Here is a 19,322-nt window from a genome sequence, read left to right on the forward strand (position 1 = left end):
ACAAGGAATTACGGTAGTCTAAAGAGGAAGAAAAAGCCTCAGAGCCCCACCAGCTCCCAATAGACATCGGATTGGTGGATAATCAAATGGAGTGAAAGAAACCTCATTGGCAGAAAAAAAAAAAAAAAAAAAAATTCAAGACAGACTAAACCCAATGCCGTGTGCAATGCAACAACTCTAAAGCAACTTCACCAGCAAAAATATGCATCCAAGGAAAACAGTGTCAAAATATAGTGTGTCACAACGACAAAAGCAGTTTTAAATTCAAATACTCATCTCAAATGTTGAGGATCGGTTCACACCTAACGATCTTCCTAAGAACACACTAAATCAACTTTTTGCCACAGTTTGATACAAGGACACCTATATTTTTAGAAATTTCACTGAACAGTTTTGAAAACCCTATACAAATAGGTGTAAATTCAGAGCCTGCTCAAAATCCACTCCCCCAGGAATAAGAACAAAAGAATTGCCGCTGCTGGGCCAGACCAGCGGTCCATCATGCCCAGCAGTCCGCTCACGCCGCAGCCCTCTGGTCAAAGTCCAGCGCCCTGAGACTAGCTCTACCCGAGTACATTCCGGTTCAGCAGGAACTTGTCTAACTTTGGGATCCTTTTACAAAGGCGCGTAATAGTGCACGCCAAACCCGCCGGCCATGCTAGCCGCTACCGCCTCCTCTTGAGCAGGCGGTAGTTTTTTGGCTAGCGTGGGGGTTAGCGCGTGATTAAAAGTCATGCGCGCTAAAGTCGCTAACGCGGCTTCATAAAAGGAGCTCCTTGTCTTGAATCCCTGGAGGGTGTTTTCTCCTACAACAGACTCTGGAAGAGCGTTCCAGTTTTCTACCACTCTCTGGGTGAAGAAGAACTTCTATACGTTTGTACGGAATCTATCCCCTTTTAACTTTAGAGTGCGCCCTCTCGTTCTCCCTACCTTGGAGAGGGTGAAAAACATGTCTTTATTTACTAAGTCTATTCCCTTCATTATCAGAAGGAATTTTTCCTGGATTTATTTAGGTCGATTTAACTGATACTAGCCTTACCTGCATACGTTCTGGTCTATCAGGAACTTGTCTAACTTTGTCTTGAATCCCTGGAGGGTGTTTTCCCCTATAACAGCCTCCGGAAGAGTATTCCAGTTTTCTACCACTCTCTGGGTGAAGAAGAACTTCCTTACGTTTGTATGGAGACTATCCCCTTTCAACTTTAGAGAGTGTCCTCTCATTCTCCCTACCTTGGAGAGGGTGAACAATCTGTCTTTATCTACTAAGTCTATTCCCTTCAGTATCTTGAATGTTTCGATCATGTCCTCTCTCAATCTCCTCTGTTCGAGAGAGAAGAAGCCTCTGATTGCTATGGGTACAAGAATGCGCTGGTCACTACCATGCACATATTTTTACCATTATTTTATGGGTACGTCAAATGTTAGTAAATAGGTCCCACAATGTTCACAATGGACGTAGAAGTGCACAGGAATGAAGAAAGGAAACATGAAATTGATCAGGCTTTTGTACTAATCTGGAGTTCGAATGATCCCTGTTGATGAAAGCTGAATGTATGACTTCCTCAGATGGCTATCAAAGATTTTCAGAACATCTCTGTCACTCCTTCTGTCTCTAACGTATGCACTGTGACTCTCTGTGCTATAAAAGGAAGTATCTTATTTGTATTTTAACAGGGACAGTTTGGAGCCAAGGAATTAGCATATCATGTAAACTCTATCAGTAAAATTTTAGTATGCATCAATCTGCTCTTTAACCTTTTCTCCTGGCAGGGCTATAAATACTAATCATTATAATTATAAATCATTTGCACTTGCTTCACGTCCCACAGAAAAAAAATACTCAAAGACGGTGGAAACATATCCACCTCTGGGATGGAACATGACAGCAATTATTCATGGGCAGGCAACAGTGGATGCAAAAATCAAGGAATGGTAGCATTCAGAAAATACGGAAGATGGCAAAATGAGGAACATAAAAAGGAATCCGGCATAAAGCTGAGAGAGATGAAGAAAGAAATCAGAATGCAAAAGCACAGACAGAAGAAAAAATGGCAAAAGATGTAAAGTGAGGTGGCAAGACATTTTTTCAGGAATATTGGTAGAAGAAAGAAGGCCAAAGGTGGAATTCTGAGACTAACTCCCTCTTACTGAGGGTGCGCTAATCAAATTATCACACGCTAAACGCTAACGCGTCCGTAGACTAACATTCACGCATTAGCGTTTAGTGCGCGCTAATTGGTTAGCGTACCTTAGTACAAGAGGGTCTAAGGGACACTCGACGAAGTTACCAATAGGAGGAAATATTTTTTCACTCAGAGAATAGTTAAGCTCTGGAATGCATTGCCAGAGGATATAGTACGAGCAGTTAATATAGCCGGTTTGAAAACAAGGTTTGGACAAGGTCCTGAAGGAAAAGTCCTTAATCTGCTATTAAGACAGACCTGGGGGAAGCCACTGCATCAACCACTCAGTGAAAACACGGAAGATGGTATGTGGGATTCCTAAGGAACAATCCTCAAATACACAGTAAATCCCACCAAAGGGTATTCAAAAGAAATCGTAGAGGAAAATGGTCTCAGAAACCTACTTGGATACGGATATTATAATCCAAGGATATCTTGATCCAATGCCAAGTTATTGAAGGTTTAAAACGTCCATCACTGACCAGATTACCTCCACCTCCCTATTTGTGTAAATTGAACTGTACTGTATCATACATTAGTGGGTTTTTTTTTTTTTTTCTTACAAACAGCAAACATCATTTATCTTTAAAGTGTACAGAGTACTGATAAGCCCGACGGGGACCCGTTTTGAAGCTAAATGCAGCTTTTTCAAGGGTTCTCAGGACACTGCAAAAAATACAAAACACAAACCAAAATTAATAATAATCCCATTTTATATACCCATAAACTGTGTTCTTACTGCCATCCAAAATACAGAATTATTCAATTAGTTTGGTAGCATGGAATGTTGCTACTATTTGGATTTTTGTTAACAAACCAAAAGGGTTACCAGATATTAAATCATTTATGTATTTAATTAGAAATGGCTACCGTGTACCTAACAATTAATAAATCAGTTTAATTATTCCATTTTAAATCCTATCTTACCCTTATTTAAAGAAAAAATTCCTTAATATCTTAGATGATATACTAGAAGGAAGGTATATCATATATTGATGGTTCTCAGTGCATAGGACCTCGCATAACATATGTCATCCCAAGGGAAGGAGGATTTGGTATAGATGATTATACATTGAAAACAGAATGTGGACTTGGGACGTACGTTACGTGAGCTGCAATTTGTTCAGTCTCTCTTCGTACGAGAGACCCTTGAGCCCTGAGATCATCTTGGTGGCCGTCCGCTGAACCGATTCAATTCTGCGCACATCTTTACTGTAATGTGGCCTCCAGAATTGCACACAGTCTCACCATGGCCCTGTACAACGGCATTATGACTTCAGGCTTTCGGCTGACGAAACTTCTATTGATACAACCCAATATCTGCCTTGCCTTAGATGAAGCCTTCTCCACTTGATTGGCAGTTTTCATGTCTGCACTGATGATTACCGTATTTTCTCGTATATAACGCGCGCGTTATACGTGGTTTTTACAAACCGCGCATACCCTTGCGCGTTGTACAAAATTTTTTTTACATAGTTCCCCCCCCGATGCCCGATTCATCACCCGAAAGAAGCGCTCGCACTCCCACAGCCTCCCCCCCTCCCCCATGGAGAAGCCGTCTACCTTGTTTCCGGATGCCAGCCCAGCTGCTTCCTCTGCCGGTGGTCCTGCCCCTTCTCAGAGCCCTGTGCTGCGCTGCTTCCTCTTCAGGCGGTCCCGCCCTTTCTCTGATGTCAGAGAAAGGGTGGGACCGCCGGAAGAAAAAGCAGCGCAGCAGGGCTCAGAGAAGGGGCGGGACCGCCGGCAGAGAAAACAGCTGGGCTCGCTGGCATCCGGAAACAAGGTAGACAGCTTCTCCATGGGGGAGGGGGGTGAGGCTGTGGGGGTGCGAGCGGTTCTTCGGGTGGGGGTGCGAGCGATCCTTCGGGGTGGGAGTGCGAGCGCTCCTTCAGGGTGGGGGTGCGAGCGGTCCTTCAGGGTGGGGGTGCGGGTGCGTGCGAGTGGTCCTTCGGGGTGGGGGTGCGAGCGGTCCTGCGGGGGGGTGAATCGGACGTCGGGGGGGGGGGGCATCAGGCTTTCAAGGTAGGGACAGGACTTCAAGGAGGAAAGGAGAGTCGGGGCGGGCGAAAACAGAGTCGGGGTCTCCAGAGGAGAGTCGGGGCGGGCGAAAGGAGAGTCGGGCAGCATGTGCGGTATACGGGTGTGCGCGGTATATAAAAATTTATGTACATAAATATGTGTTTTTTGCGCACTATACCCGTGTGCGCGTTTTACACGGGTGCGCGTTATCTATGTGAAAATACGGTACTCCTAAATCTCGTTCTGCTGAAGTCCTAGTTAAAGGAATTATGTATATACATCTTAGGATGATTGATTATTGCAGAGTCCTGCAAACCTTTCAGCCAGAAAGCACACTAAACCTGGCCAGAATGCATCCAGAAGTGCGTGGACGTCGACCCGATGATGTCACATGCATCTGTGACATCATCATGTTGATGTCCACGCCTGCGCAAAGGCCCATCTGGCTGCAACCTGAACCTCTCACTTCATTGGGGGATCCAGGAGGAAGGAAGTGCAGAGAGAGGAGACACACCAGTGAGGAGAAGAGTCATCAGCGCCGGCTGACTACCTACAGACGTACCTCTTGCCGCGAGAGGCACGTCCTGTGAGCAGCCAGCATATGCCGGCACCTCTCCTCCTTACCGGCGTCTCGTCGGGGCACACCTGATATTTGCAGTGGCACACAACTTGCGATACACTGAATTATGGTATAAATGTGTCTGTGTTGTAAAACCATTACAGAAGCTCTAGTAAAGCACTTTGAATTGACTCCCCAGTCATTAGTAGAATAGAGATCAGGGGTAGGGAACTCCGGTCCTCGAGAGTCGTATTCCAGTCGGGTTTTCAGAATTTCCCTAATGAATATACATGAGATCTATGTGCATGCACTGCTTTCAATGCATATTCATTGGGGAAATCCTGAAAACCCGACTGGAATACGGCTCTCAAGGACCAGAGTTCCCTACCCCTGGTATAGAAGCTTTCAATAAACAATAAACCTCTTTGTGGCCAGTCTACTAAGAAGCCTGGTCTCCAAACATCTCAATGGCTTATTTTTGTGTGCTTTTCTCTAGGGCATTTTTTTTTTTTTTTTACTGTTACTAAAAGAAAGATGCACCGACTATTTGATTTTTAGACATTTCCAGCAAAAAAAACCCTAAATCGGACTCGGATGCCACATTGAAAAAGCCCTCTTTGCTGTTGACTAGGCTTTAGAGGTAGCTTCTGCGCCAGAAACAAGCTAACAATCTTCCACGTACCTCCTCTAGATCAAATACAGTATAGGATGTATAAGAGCCCTTCTAGTCTATAGATGCAGTGACTCAAATCACACGTTTAAAAATGAAGGGGGCAAACAACCTGTTTGGCGTTTGCCTGGGAGAAGAAAATAAGAAATGAAACCGAAAGAGCAATTAAGGCATTCCAAAGTGTATGACAAAACAATTCAGACTTTTAGCTATTTGCAAAAGGAGGAACACTATATAATAATGGTGCTTTAATTAATTAGCAATTTGCAATGGCGTTGCTCCTGCAATATGCCTTACTACAGATCCACATTAAAACCATATTAGTTTCTGATGATTAACATTATGGCAGCTAATACTAAATGAATTTATATTGATTGCTCACTTACTTTGAAGGATTATCCCTTGAATGCTCTTTAGAAGCTTGCTCGTACCCAATCCTCTTCACCCATTCCAATTGATCATGTTGTACGAAGGGGTACTGAAAAGTTCTCAGCCCAAGCAAGAAGAGAACGACGCGGATCCGGTTCAATCAATGATCTGAAACAATATCAAAACATAGAATTTTGTTTCTGCAGATTGGCACTTAAGGAAATAAGATAACCCTCTTTTCAGCTGCTGTGGCAAAATAACGCTCAGAATTTAGGAAGTTAGTTGGTTGGGCTGAGAACTTTTCAGCACCCCCGTTGTATGTAATAAAAGTGAGCCAAGTATAGGACAATCAAGCCATTGTGACATCACTGATGAGGCTGGCTTTTATTGGTGGACTGAGGCATTATGACATCACACTCTCAGCTCTGGTTACCAGAGGCTGAAAATCTTCATACTGCGAGGCGGTGCTGAAAAGTTCTCAGCCCAACCAAGAAGAGAACGATGTGGATATGGTTCAATCAATGATCTGAAACAATGTCAAAACAGAGAATTTAGTTTCTGCAAATTGGCGTTTAAAATATGAAAACACTCTCTTCAACTACAGTGGTAAAATGACGCTCAGAATTTAGGAAGTTGGTTGGTTGGGCTGAGGATTTTTCAGCACCCCATTGTTTAATAAATGACTGGCAGTCACTGTTCCCTCTAAGCCAGTGGTTCTTAACCTGGGTTCGACCGAACCCCAGGGGTTCGGTGAGTCAGTCTCACGGGTTCGGCGGAGGTCAAAACACACCTCCGACTCATATAGCACTTCGGTCACGTTCAATCATCTATCAGTTATTCAGTGATTTTGATCAAGACTGATCGTGTATTCGGTTTCTTGATCTATCAATCTGTAACTAACGCCTTATATACATCAATCAAGTCCTGATCAAAATTTGTGATTTAACTGATAGATGATTGAACGTGACCGAAGCGCTTATGATTCGTGATGATACGCCCCGCTTGTCCATAATTGGCTGCAGGTGATCACGCAACATCGCTTGGCCTATCTGTGCTGCAGGGGATTTGATGCGCACAGTTGTCGAATTGTAACTGTTGTGATGGTACGTCATGTGATACCTATCTTAATATTTTAATCCCTTACTAACTATGTCGAGCAAAATACGAAAGTGGTCAGACGAATATGTACAATATGGATTCACATGTATAACGGAACGTGATGGGAGTCAGCATCCTAATTGCATGATTTGCAATGCCAAGTTGAGTAATTCTAGTCTAGCTCCGGCAAAACTAAGGGAATAAAGAAGGGTTCGGTGAACATGCATAACTGGTGGGGTTCAGTACCTCCAACAAGGTTAAGAACCACTGCTCTAAGCTGAGTGTGAGTCCTTTAACTGCATTGCTGCCAGTGGGGGGTGGTGCTCCAATATTATGTTTCAATCACTAGTGCCAAGCAGGTTCTTGGGAGTCCTGTAGGGTTTGCCAGTCCTTCAGTATTGAAACTGTAATAGTGAAACAGCGCCACCCACTGGCAGTACTGTAGGTGGAGGACTCCCGAGGCATTGTCAGTGATACGAGTACTTTTGTGAAACTAACGTAAAAGTACTCGTATTGAGCAACCCCACACTGGAGAGATTAGAGGAGGGTGAAGTATCTCCTCAAAATGTGGTAAGGGTTATCAGGATCTGTGACAGCTTCGGAAAAAAATAAGGGGTTAATATTTCAAGTAATATAAATGGCCTGGAGAAGTTCTTGGCCATTTAAATTGGCAATGAACCGGACCATGATGCTGAATATACCCTCTATTTGCCTATGCCAAAATTGGCTAATTTTTTTGGCAGTCTGGGGTGAAGTTAGGGCAGAGCAAAATTTAGTCAGTTGATGGCAATACTCGGTCCATTAACCAGCTAAGTAACTGCATAAAGTTAGAATAGCAAAACATCTGTCTTAATTTTATGTGGCAAGTCAACCAGGTACAGGTCTGAATATCGGACTGAATATCGGACTTCCAGGTCAGCAGTCATCCCAGATATTCTATGCTGGGAGTTGCACATACCCCGGCATTGAATATCCAGTATTACGAGGGGCCGGGGAAAAGTTCTCAGCCCAACCAACAAAGTTGGGGCAGTCTTCATCAAGGGCTATATATAGGCCCGGACATCAGCGGCTGCCTAAAAAGTGTATCTATCACAGGATGGCATCGTATAGAGAATTGTGCCTCTGGGAAAGATAGACACCAGAAATGTAGGCCAGAGTTTTCCAGGCCTGCATTTCTGGTGCCTATCTTTGTTGTCAATCATGCATATGTAGTCGCTTTAGGCCACTTAACACCACTTCTGGTGTTAACCACGCCTACATTGGCGTTAGGTGGCCTAAAGCGCCTACCGAGGTTCGATTCTGGTACTGATTTTTTAGGCACCTTGAAACTCAGTTAAAAACATTTAAATGGTGTTTTTGTTTTTTTTTAGAGGGGGGGGGGGTTACTGAGTTTAGGCGCCAATTTGAGAATCTGGGCCTTAGTCCAACAATTTTCTACATTTTTTGTTCCGTACTTTTCCGACAGAACGAAAAAAGTGGAAAATCAGTGGACTAAAGTGTATAGCCCTCGATGGAGACTGCCCCGACTTTGTTAGTTGGACTGAGAACTTGCCAATGGCCAGAAGCAGCTTGCCACTAGGGGCTGAATACTGACCCCCAAATGCTTTGTGTTTATGTCGCTAATTCATAAAATAAACATGTATGTGCCAGCACATAAACCTTTATATGCATTGCTCAGGTTGACTCATTCGTATTTTAGACATTTATGATTATTAAATGGACACTGTTGCAGAAATGACTATTTCAACCTATATTTTAGAATAAGTTCTACATCAAGACATCCTATTCTAAAACAGTAGCAGAACTTGAGACATTAGGTTGAAGGTCACCCTTAGTCCTGCCAATTAAAGCCCTATATAAAACAATCTGAGATCATTTTCAGCAGAGTGCTCTCAAAAAGCATTCTAGATCAATGTCTGTGTTCAGCGGGTAGAGCTTTGGATTCTTGCCCAGAAATAGCTAAGAAGAAAAAATGTAAATTGAATCAGGTTGGGCAGACTGGATGGACCATTCGGGTCTTTATCTGCCCTCATCTACTATGTTACTATGAAACCTAGTCACGCACCTGTTGCGGTTATCTTCAATAGTTAGTAGAGAACATGCAGTATAGTAGGTGAGAGTCCTTTCATAGCAGATCAAAGCAATAGAAAGAATTGCAAGCCACAGAGTTTTAGACTCTCCAGTCGTAGACCAATCCCCCCAGTATTCCTTTGATAGTTAACGAGGATGCATGAAAGCAACAGTTCATGACAATGCCTAAGCTGTTATGACTTTCTATCGCATTAAATTAGATGATGTTTTATTAATTCCCATCTCCAGTTCTTTTGTGTTGGCATAATAATTTCTGAAGTAATCCTGTCTCTCTTGCCATCACTCACAGGTATAACATTTTTATTTACATTGATATTAAAAAATTTCACCTTATGATCGAGCCAACCACCGAAGGGCAGCTGTTTTTCCAGCACTGAGTAACACAAGCGTTGGCGTGATTTTTGCTTTCTTCATAAAGTATTTATGAATTTATTTTATATAAAACATGTAAAGGGGATGCAACTCGGAAAGACTAAAACGGTTAGGGCTCTTCAGCTTGGAAAAGAGACGGCCGAGGGGGAGATATGATTGAAGTCTACAAAATCCTGAGTGGAGTAGAACGGGCACAAGTGGATCGATTTTTCACTCCCTCAAAAATTACAAAGACTAGGGGACACTCGCTGAAGGTACAGGTAAATACTTTTATAAACAATAGGAGGAATTTTTTTTCACTCAGAGAATAGTTAAACTCTGGAACGCATTGCCAGAGGATGTGGTAAGAGTGGATAGCGTAGTTGGTTTAGAGAAAGGTTTGGATAAGTTCCTGGAGGAAAAGTCCATAGTCTGTTATTGAGGGAGACATGGGGGAAGCCACTGCTTGCCCTGGATCGGTAGCATGGAATGTTCTACTCTTTGGTGTTCCGGAATCTTTTGTTACTCTTTGGGATTCCAGAATCTAGTTGTTCTTTAGGATTCTGAATGGAATGTTGCTACTCCTTAGGTTTTGGCCAGGTTCTAGTGACCTGGATTGGCCACCGTGAGAACGGGCTACTGGGCTTGATGGACCATTGGTTTGACCCAGTAAGGCTATTCTTATGTTCTTATGTATTTCCCACTCACAACTTCATAAAGTTGTCAATGTAGTTCAGTTTTAAATAAAGTGAATTCCGAGTGGATTTATGAGACTGAAATCTATCCAGCCATTAGTCAAAGCTATTTATCCAGAACAGTTGTTTTTATTCAGATACTAGTCATTAAGCCCGTTACATTAACGGGTGCTAGAATACTGTTCACCCTCTATGTTGCCTCTTCCATTCACTGCCCTCTCTTCTCTTTCCATCCAGTGTCCGCCCCCTCTCTCTCTGTCCCATATGGCCTCTCTCCATCTCCTCTTTCCTTTTCCCTTGGTCTGGCATACCTTCATCCTTCCCTCCATGCCCTGCCATCTGTTCTTCCCTCCAAGCCATTCCCTCCCCCTCTGCTCACTTTCCTCCTTCAACTAGTTCATCGGGCAACAGCAGCATTCACAATTTATTGCTGTTGCTGGCTTCAGGTATTCCTCTCTGGCAGGTCGTGTGTTCATGAAAACAGGAAGAAGGCAGGACCAGCCAGAGAGGAAGGCCTGAAGCCGCAACAGCAGCGAATTGTAAACGCTGCTGCTGCCTGAAGCACCCGAGGCCCAACCCCCGCTGACTCTGCGACCCTCCCGGCGAGATGACTTTAATAACAAACCTCCCTCCAGCGTTGGCAGCCGCAGCATGCTAAACAGGCTGGTTCGCGGCTTTCTTCTGCCGTTGAGTCTCTGTCGCGTCATTGATGACATCATTAGTGATGCGGCAGAGGGACTCAACTGCAGGAGAAAGTCGCGAAGCAGCCTGTTTAACGTGCTGCGGCTGCCAACGCTGGAGGGAGGTTTGTACCGGTATGTGCAGAAGCGATATGTCTCTCCCCCTCCAGTACCTGTGCAGCACTTTGCTGCGGCGCATCCTCCCATCCTGAGTCTGTTTCTCCCGCTTTGTCTAGCCGCCGCATACGCACTCTGGCCACGGACCTACAGATCAGGGATTACAGATCACGCAGGTCTGAGTGTGCATGTGCGGCTAGCTTTTTATTATATAGGATATGGGTTTTGTTGAACATGTCTGCAGATTTTCAACAGCCCCAATCTAAACAGTGACACTGAAATATAGTAGTGATCTTGAGACAGCGGTGCCCATTCCCACTGAATCTGGATATACAAGACTACCTGCTATCTAGATAGCGAAGCTGAATATGTATATTTAATTCAACCACTGCAGCCACCTTTTAAAATTAGACTGACTGACATGGTAGAAAATTGACCTGCCAGCATATCCAATGAGATGCAATAAAGAACATAAGACTTGACATACTGGGATAGTCCAAAGATTCACCTATTGTGTTTATAAAATTGGCCAATCCAGAGCACAGGATTCTCATAAGAAGCTACCCATACAATAAAAACTTTTTTTTTTTTTTTTGCACTGAGGGCATGTTTGGGGACAGAGAGTGGGCACGACTATGCTAATTGGTTAGTGATGCTCATTGCCATGGCCTGATTAGCACAGGATTAGCACATGAGCCCTTACCATCTACAAAACAGGGGAAATTAGCATGTGGCCATTATTGTAAAAATTGAAAAATCGGCTTTTTACTGGCAGTATTAACAGTGGGCTCAACATGTGGGAAAGACCTGCGTTGGGGCAACTGCAGGTCACTTTTTAATGCTGCTTGGTAAAAGGGACTCGTTTGTGACCCCTGAAGAAGGTGCTTATCCACCGAAACACAGTCCAGTGTCTGGTCTTTTATCTGCAATGATTTGTCCATTTTACATATTATCCCTGTGTTCTGAAGTCCCTTGATCCACTCCTAATTTTCGGTCCCTTGGATTTTGTCACGTATGGGGGTCCGTTTACCTTTTGGTTTTTAAAAGTTATCTCAAGCTGAATGTCATCTCTCAGGCTGATAATTGTCAATATACCCCCATCCCCCTCCACACACAGACACAAATATACACATACCTGTACATACAAATTAAAAAAAACATCTATATTAACTCTTTCAAATCCCATCAGAAAAAAACCCTGATTCTGCCACCAGGATATGTCTTAATTCTGGTTCATAGACAATGACGCGAAAGACAAAAGTGCGCGCACCGCCGCGCCGCTCTAAATTACAGTTTTTAGGGGCTCCGACGGGGGTTTTTGTTGGGGAACCCTCCCAGTTTACTTAATAGACAACGCACCGGCGTTATGGGGGGTTTGGGGGGTTGTAACCCTCCACATTTTACTGTAAACTGAACTTTTTCCCTAAAAACAGGGAAAAAGTTAAGTTTTCAGTAAAATCTGGGGGGTTACAACCCCCCACACCCCCAAGAACGCCCCCACAACGCGGCACAATGTCTATTAAGTAAAGTGGGGGGTTCCCCCCCAGGCCCCCCCGTCGGAGCACTAAAAACAGTAATTTAGAGTGGTGCGGCGGCGCGCGCTGCGCTCAATTGTCTGGGTGCGCCTTTGTCCCGGCGCACTTTTGACCTGACACCCTAATTCTCGGGTTCTTGAAGAAGAGTTTCCTGCATTTGCTAGTAGGTGAAAAGCTATTTGAGGAAGCTTGGGGTTGTTTTTGTTTTTTTTTTAAATATCAATGAGATGTCATATATAATTTGTATTTCTTCAGCACCCTTGTCTAAGGCCCAGCTGTTCTGCAATATCCGGAGTAAAAGGAAATCATTGCTAGGCTTGTGTCAACTGATCCTGTGCTTAGTCAAGCCCAACACATAATACTGAATTAGGGTATAATAGAAATCTGTTCAGTTCATAGCCTTGTTGCGAGAAACAGTTCATACAGCAGATATAATATACAACTGGGAATAGGTGAGTCTAAATGCTAGAACTTATTTTTGTCCTTTATTAAAATGGACTTGGGAAAGCTCACTGCTTGTTCCTGGGATAAGCAGCATAAAATCCTGCTAGGTACTTCTGACCTGGATTCGTCACTGTTGGAAAACAGAATACTAGGCTTGATGGATCTTTGGTCTGCTCGAGTATAGAAAATAGAATGTTAGGAATTATCAGGAAAGAAATGGAAAACTAAGATGAAAATGTTATAATGCCCTTGCATCGCTCTATGGAATGGCCGCACCTCAAATGTGTGAAGTTCTGGTTGTCGTATGTCAAAAAAAATATATAGTGGAATTAGAAAATGTACAGAGAAGGGTGACAAAAATGATAAAAGGGATGAGATGACTTCCCTATGAGGAAAGGCTAAAGCGGTTAGGCCTCTTCAGCTTGGAGAAGAGACAGCTCTGGGGAAATATCATAGAGGTCTACAAAATACTGAGTGGAGTACATGTGAATCGCTTGTTCACTCGTTCTAAAAATACTAGGACTAGGGGGCATGTGATGAAGCAACTAAGTAGTAGATGTAAAACAAACCGAAGAAAATATTTCTTCACACAGCGTGTAATTAAACTCTGGAATTTGTTGCTAGAGAATGTGGTGAAATCAGTTAGCTTAGCAGGGTTTAAAAAAGGCTTGGATTATTTCCTGAAAGAGAAGTCCATAGGCCATCAGTACTGCACGGCTGAAATAGGAAAATATAGGGAACATCCCTTCTAGCTGTTGCGTTAGATCTGGGGTTTGTGTAGTTCTCATCCCCTAGACCAGTGATTCCCATCCCTGTCCTGGAGGAACACCAGGCCAATCGGGTTTTCAGGCTAGCCCTAATGAATATGCATGAGAGAGATTTGCATATGATGGAAGTGATAGGCATGCAAATTTGCTTCATGCATATTCATTAGGGCTAGCCTGAAAACCCAATTGGCCTGGTGTTCCTCCAGGACAGGGTTGGGAACCACTGCCCTAGACTACTGTAACTCCCTCTACTGCCGCATTGCTGAGAAAGACATTGAGAAACTGCAATTACTCCAAAATAAAGCAGCGAGGCTGATCCTGCCCAAGAACAAATATGAGAGGGCAAGTCCACTTCTCAAAGAATTGCACTGGCAGGGTTCAGTTCAAAACTGTGTGCATGCTCCGTAAGGCTGGACTAATTTCCGCCATCCAGGTCACACAGTCCTTCAATGACGCGAGGACAATCTAACGCAGGAAACGCCCTCCCCTTGCTTGGTCCGGGGGAAGGCTCTTTTCAAGGCCACCTTCGAGTTCCAGAGTCCCGAGACCTGGAACAGACTCCCGAGCAGGAAGGCGCTGAAAACACAACTATTCTCTCGACTGCACTGACCTATCCTAATGCATTCATTTGTAAGACACCTGCACCCCTGTATCTTTTCTAATATTCAGTAAGCCGCAATGATTCCTAGCTGATACTTGTTGGATACAAGAATCAGTATGGTATAGTATTCAATCCAAATGTTAGTGCATTTAAGGGGTCCTTTTAGAAAGGCACGCTAACTGATTTAGCGTGCTAAATCAATTAGCGCATGCTAAATCATTTAGCGTGTGCTAAATCGGTTATCACGCCTTAGTAAAAGGACCCATTAGATTTTAAGCCCTCCAGGGGCAAGGAAATACCTTGGGCTCCTTTTACTAAGGTGTGCTAGTGTTTTTAGCGCACGCAGGATTTTAGCGCACACTAAACCCACGCTACGCTTCTGGAACGCCAGCTCAATGCTGGCGTTAAGGTCTAGCACGCGCGTGCTATTCCACGCGTTAAAGGCCCTAACGCACCGTTGTAAAAGGAGCCCCTAGTGTACCTGAATGTAACTTGTGTTGAACTAATACTGAAAAAGGCACGAGTTACTCATAACAACCGAGCGCAAGAACCACCTGTCGCTAAATCTGTACTTTGTTTGTTCACTCAATCTGTAACATTTCTAATCATTGTAAACCGCATAGAACTTCACGGTCCTACGGTATATAAACTGTTATTATTATTATAAATAAATAAAAAAACAACAAATCAAGAGGTATTATCTTTATCTTCCTAGCTCCTTTCCTATAACCCTTCATTGTAGCTCCTTTTCAACCTAACCCTGTAAACTGTGCCGAGCTCTACGCTTGTGGAGATGGCGCGGTATACAAACCTAAGGTTTAGTTTAGTTTAGGTATTAAAATTAGAGGGAGAAACAAAAAGGCCAAGCTGAATTGCAATAAAAAATGTTATAAAAACCAGGTGCAATTAGTATGCCATCTGCCAAGGATCTAAGAATCTCTTATCTTCCGGAACATCTTTGGTAAATGTGTCTGCTGTTATGTAACCATTTCACCTTTCTGTAAGTGAGAGGAAAGCTAATGGAAGGGAAAAGGGAAAAGGCAGCCTTCCTGTGTTAGTCGGCAGCAATTATGTAAATAGCAAACATAAATCTTAAATACAGAAAGATAATTCACCTACTAATTGATTGTCCCCAGACGAGAGCCATTCTGGAGGATGAAAAGAAGAACCATGAGGGGGAGGAAGGGAAAAAAAACTTTTTTTTTTTGTACATTTGTTCTTCTACTGTATTACAGTATCACACTGCCAACTTGTTTAGATTTGTTACTTATTAGTAACACAGGAGTTGATTTAATCTTGCTCGAGACTTATAAAAATATCCAGTAAGAATGTACGTACTACCTCAGGTTAGGTAGATAATTGTTTTAGAAATATAATACTTGAGAAAAATGAAGGAAAAAGTGATAATAATCTTGCATTTGAAGAAAGTAGAGATAGATAGACATGAGAGAGGTAATGTGAACTAAATTGTGTCAATGGCTTTGAAAAATCAACCTAACTCGTACAAGTGGGGTTAGGATATGCACATATCAACCAGGGGTAGGTCAAATGAGTCAATATTGATTAAAATATTAATGTAACAGTCTTATCATATAGTCACTGTATCCATGAGAAAAGGCTACAGCGGCTAGGTCTCTTCAGCTCGGAGAAGAGACGGCTCGGGGGGATATGACAAGAGGTTGATAAAATAAATGAGTGGAAAGGGTAAATGTGAATCACTTGATCACTCTTTCCAAAACTACTAGGACTAGGGGACATGCGATAAAGCTACTAAGTAGTAGATTTAAAACAAACCATAGAAATATTTCTTCATACAATGTGTAATTAAACTCTAGAATTTGTTGCCAGAGAATGTGGTGAAATCATTTAGCTTAGCGGGGTTTAAAAAGGTTTGGATAATTTCCTGAAAGAAAAGTCCATAGGCCATTATTGAGATGGCTTGGGTAAGTCCACTGCCTATTCGTAGGATAAGCAGCATAAAGCCTGTTTTACTACTTGGGACCTGGGTTGGCCACTGTTGGAAACAGGATACTGGGCTTCATGGACCTTCGGTCTGTCCCAGTATGCCAATTCTTATGTTAACTGCGTTGACTGGTGCCTAAAAGTTAGGCACGGTTAAGCGCCATTTATAGAATCAGGCCATGATTGTAGAGGCCTCCTCTTCTGAAAATTTGCCCTATAACTTTCCTATCTAAAACCAAAAGTTGAGTTGCTATAATTAGTAGGACCAGAATTCGCATTTTAACTTAAAAAATCCACATTATTTTAAAATACTTGGTTCTTTATTTATTGACTAGTCATTAAGCCCGTTACATTAACGGGTGCTAGAATACTGTTCGCCCTCTATGTTGCCCCTTCCATTCACTGCCCTCTCTTCTCTTTCCATCCAGTGTCCGCCCTCTCTCTCTCTGTCCCATATGGCCTCTCTCCATCTCCTCCTTCCTTTTGCCTTGGTCTGGCATACCTTCCTCCTTCCCTCCAAGCCATTCTCTCCCCCCTCTGCTCCCTTTCCTCATTTAACTACTTCATTGGTCAGCAGCAGCATTCACAATTCATTGCTGTTGCTGGCTTCAGGTCTTCCTCTTGGCTTCAGGCCTTCCTCTCTGGCAGGTCCTATCTTCATGAAAACAGGAAGTAGGCAGGACCGGCCAGAGAGGAAGGCCTGAAGCCGCAACAGCAGCGAATTGTAAACGCTGCTGCTGCTGCCTGAAGCACCCGAGACAGACGCTTCTCTCCCCTTCCAGCCCAACCCCCGCTGACTCTGCGACCCTCCCAGCAAGATGACTTTAATATCAAACCTCCCTTCAGCGTTGGCAGCCGCAGCACGCTAAACAGGCTGCTTCGGCTTTCTTCTGCCGTTGAGTCTCTCTGTCGCGTCATTGATGACGTCATCAGTGACGCGGCAGAGGGACTCAACTGCAGGAGAAAGTTGCGAAGCAGCTTGTTTAACGTGCAGCGACTGCCAACGCTGGAGGGAGGTTTGTACCGGTGCAGAAGCGATATGTCTCTCCCCCTCCAGTACCTGTGCAGCACTCTGCTGCGGCGCATCCTCCCATCGTGAGTCGGCCACAGCGCTCGAGTCTGTTTCTCCCACTTTGTCTAGCCGCCGCATACGCACTCTGGCCACGGACCTACAGATCACGGATCAGGGATTACAGATCACGCAGGTCTGAGTGCGCATGCGCGGCTAGCGTTTTATTATATAGGATAGACCAAAAGACACACAAATGTTCAGCTGCATAGAAACACATGTGACACACATTAATGTATTTAGGGGCCATGTTGCATAGGGTATGTAGTGTGAGGATTTAATAATTATGTGGTCTGCCAAACTTGATGAAATCCTAGGTACTGCCAAGCCACTTCAGGCTATTCCAGGAGAAGATAATACATCATTAGATTTCCATCTGTGGGACTGAACAGCAGGGGCAAAGATGTCTCATCCTTGAAAAAAATCACTTCTGACAAGAAAGAAACGGCAGAAAGAGGCCTTGTATGCTCTTTTCGGTAGCTGTGATGGGTAGCTTCTCAAAGCTGATTCTCTATTTCCCTTTTCTCCTCCTGAGCAAAATGCTTTTCTATCATTACAGCATATTAACCAAAGAATCTAGGTCAGGAATATTAAAATGTTTGTTTGTAGAAGAATGATAGTAGTTAGCAATGACTGAACGGGTTCAGATTAGTTCTTCTACCAATGGTAAGAAAGAAGCTCGAGTCTATTCTTGCTTTTAAAATGTGATTTTTTTGGTTCATAGACAACCCCGCGAAAGACAAAGGCGCGTGCCGACAACTGAGCACAAGACGGAGGCGCGCGCCGAAGAAAATTACAGTTTTTAGGGGCTCCGACGGGGGGTTTTGTTGGGGAGCGCCCCCAGTTTACTTAATAGAGATCGCGCCGGCGTTGTGGGGGGTTTGGGGGGTTGTAACCCTCCACATTTTACTGTAAACTTAACTTTTTCCCTAAAAACAGGGAAAAAGTGAAGTTTTCAGTAAAATGTGGCGGGTTACAACCCCCCAAACCCCCACAATGCGGCGCGATCTCTATTAAGTAAAGTGGGGGGGTTCCCCCCCAGGCCCCCCGTCGGAGCCCTAAAAACAGTAATTTTCTGCGGCGCGCACCTCCACACTGCGCTCAATTGTCTGTGTGCGCCTTTGTCCCGGCACGCTTTTGACCTGACACCGATTTTTTTTTCCCCTTAAGTGAAAAAAAAAAAAATCACTAAACCACAGTAAAATTTGCAGTTACTGCGGCTTAAGGCAGGACCTTACTGTGGAGTAGATGAAAAATTAATGTGGTATATAAACACTTTAAAGTATGTGTATACCTTTACATTTTTCAAAAACAAACTACTCATGTAAGTGACTTTCCTGCAAATGTTGATAGTTTTTGGGGAATCCACAGTATGCGGGTGGTTTCCAGCCTCTACCCTCCCCCACACTTCTTTTCAATGCTGTGAAGGATACGTGTGTACCTTCAGGCAGCAAAAAAATCTAATTACGTGACTATGGCTGATTTAGGTGGGCTAACTAATTTGTAAAAATTGTCAAAGTCTGTGAAAATGTGGCCCATACTAATAATGTTTACGAAGGACAATGTCATATGTTGCGTCTCTCTTTGAAAGCTGGGTCTCTTTTCCCTGGAGAAGAGGAGACTTAGAGGGGATATGATAGAGACTTATAAGATCATGAAGGGCATAGAGAGAGTAGAGAGGGACAGATTCTTCAAACTTTCGAATAATAAAAGAACAAGAGGGCACTCGGAAAAGTTGATAGGAGACAGATTCAAAACAAATACTAGGAAGTTCTTTTTTACCCAACGTGTGGTGGACACCTGGAATGCGCTTCCAGAGGACGTGATTGGGCAGAGTACGGTACTGGGGTTCAAGAAAGGATTAGACAAATTCCTACTGGAAAAAAGGATAGAGGGGTATAGATAGAAGATTACTGCACAGGTCCTGGACCTGCTGGGCCACCGCATGAGCGGACTGCTGGGCACGATGGACCTCGGGTCTGACCCAGCAGAGGCATTTCTTATGTTCTTATGAAAGAAAGAGGTTTTGTTTCTCAATGAGCAGAATTGGAAATACAGGCCATTTTGAGATGCTTTCAAAGGGAGCTTTGCAACTAGTTCAGGAAGTATTCA

The 19,322-nt window shown here is 43.6% G+C and overlaps 1 protein-coding gene across 10 annotated transcripts in view; it reads right to left on the reverse strand.

The window, feature by feature from the left end:
- GRIA1 (glutamate ionotropic receptor AMPA type subunit 1) overlaps positions 1-19,322 on the reverse strand; it is an 843,377-nt gene that overhangs the window by 436,245 nt on the left and 387,810 nt on the right. Inside the window, exon 1 of one of the 10 annotated variants that reach the window (XM_033927805.1) lies at positions 5,818-5,918. The exons of the other annotated variants lie outside the window; for them this stretch is intronic. The gene's annotated coding sequence lies outside the window, so the exon portion shown is untranslated. Of the gene's footprint in view, positions 1-5,817; positions 5,919-19,322 lie in introns of those variants that run through there. 10 annotated transcript variants of the gene reach the window in all.

Source organism: Geotrypetes seraphini, chromosome 18 (assembly GCF_902459505.1).
Source record: "Geotrypetes seraphini chromosome 18, aGeoSer1.1, whole genome shotgun sequence".
Taxonomy (NCBI): Eukaryota; Metazoa; Chordata; class Amphibia; order Gymnophiona; family Dermophiidae; genus Geotrypetes; species Geotrypetes seraphini.